Below are 2,288 nucleotides of genomic sequence, written 5' to 3'. Positions count from 1 at the left end.
TCAGCAGGGTTTCGAAAAAGACGATCATGTGAAACCCAGCTCGCGCTATTCGTCCACGAGACTCAGAAGGCCATAGACACGCGTTCCCAGGTAGATGCCGTGTTTCTTGACTTCCGCAAGGCGTTCGATACAGTTCCCCACACTCGTTTAATGAACAAGGTAAGAGCATATGGACTATCAGACCAATTGTGTGATTGGATTGAAGAGTTCCTAGATAACAGAACGCAGCATGTCATTCCCAATGGAGAGAAGTCTTCCGAAGTAAGAGTGATTGATTTCAGGTGTGCCGCAGGGGAGTGTCGTAGGACCGTTGCTATTCACAATATACATAAATGGGCTTGTGGATAACATCGGAAGTTCACTGAGGCTTTTTGCGGATGATGCTGTAGTATATCGAGAGGTTGTAACAATGGAAAATTTTACTGAAATGCAGGAGGATCTGCAACAAATTGACGCATGGTGCAGGGAATGGCAATTGAATCTCAATGTAGACAAGTGTAATGTGCTGCGAATACATAGAAAGAAAGATCCCACATCATTTAGCTGCAATATAGCAGGTCAGCAACTGGAAGCAGTTAATTCGATAAATTATCTGCGAGTAGGCATTAGGAGTGATTTAAAATGGAATGGCCATATAAAGTTGGTCGTCAGTAAAGCAGGTGCCAGACTGAGATTCATTGGAAGAATCCTAAGGAAATGCAATCCGAAAACAAAGGAAGTAGGTTACAGTACACTTGTTGGCCCACTGCTTGAATATTGCTCACCAGTGTGGGATCCGTAACAGATAGCGTTCATAGAAGAGATAGAGAAGATCCAACGGAGAGCAGCGCGCTTCGTTACGGGATCATTTAGTAATCGCGAAAGCGTTACGGAGATGATAGATAAACTCCAGTGGAAGACTTTGCAAGAGAGACGATCAGTAGCTCGGTACGGGCTTTTGTTGAAGTTTCAAGAACATTCCTTCACCGAGGAGTCAAGCAGTATATTGCTCCCTCCTACGTATATCTCGCGAAGAGACCATGAGGATAAAATCAGAGAGATTAGAGCCCACTCAGAGACATACCGACAATCTTTCTTTCCACGAACAATACGAGACTGGAATAGAAGGGAGAACCGGTAGAGGTACTCAAAGTACCCTCCGCCACACACCGTCAGGTGGTTTGCGGAGTATGGATGTAGATGTAGAATGTCATACCATTTTCGCGATACTTCTCGATATCAAGCACATAGCAATATCGCTTTCACAGCAGTATCGCTTGTGCAACATAATTCTGAAGATACAGACTGGAAATTACTTCTGTAGAAACCTGAAACTTTAATGAGATGGAGCGTGCTATAAGCCACTGAGTAACTAGAAACTTATCCCATCTGCGAAGACCTTTACGTGAAAACTCGAAGAAAAATAGAGGAAACTGATATTTACACTCTCGAATACTGATGTCAGTGATGTAACAGATTCCAAATCATCCCTATAATTTAAAAAGTCAACTAAGTTGTTCCTCATGTCTAGAGAACTAGCAAGCGACTCTTCCACCTGTCTTTCACCTGCTTGATGCAGACACCACAATCGATGTTCCCTCAACTAAATAAAGGTGCGAAATGTGCAGAAGCAGTCAACCAGACAATTTAAATGGGAGGGAGTAATGATGCAACGCAAACACGTTCATATTGAATCTTCTCAAATTTCCATGCGATCAGGAAAGCTGCCCAACACATATTAAGTATTAGTTCGCTATTCGGCCGTCTAGAGGACGACACGGTTGAGTCAGCTACATTCCTACGCACCAACAGGCCTCTCCATTCGGACAGCTCCTGCTGTTAACGGGAAACGTGAATCATTCCCGCCACAGGCCACTGCCGGCGCGTCACGCACCCCTAGACAGAATTCCTGCCTTGCTGCTAAATCAAGTGATTTTATGATATTCCTTACTTCCTTATTCACTACCTCCACAATGAATTGTCAGTCCCTTCTTACGATCTGAAAACATTGTGAAGGCAGATGATATAATTCCAGTCGCTAATGGCTCAAGTGTTTATGAACTGTGCATTGTTCTTGAGAAAGAATAAACAAAACAAAAGAACTATACAGATACATGTAACTGAAAACTATCATATACTAACGAAAACAGATGGAGTGAGGAAGAAGTTGTGTGGAACTATGAAAAAAAAGCAAAATATACAAACTGAGTAGTCCATGCACAGGACAGGCACCATCAAGGCTAATGTTAGCTCAGAAGCGCCGTGGTCCCGTGGTTAGCGTGAGCAGCTGCCGTACGAGAGGTCCTTCG

The sequence above is a fragment of the Schistocerca americana genome, chromosome 2 (assembly GCF_021461395.2).
Source record: "Schistocerca americana isolate TAMUIC-IGC-003095 chromosome 2, iqSchAmer2.1, whole genome shotgun sequence".
Taxonomy (NCBI): Eukaryota; Metazoa; Arthropoda; class Insecta; order Orthoptera; family Acrididae; genus Schistocerca; species Schistocerca americana.
The sequence above is the reverse complement of the archived record's forward strand: the minus strand, read 5'-3'. Positions refer to the sequence as shown.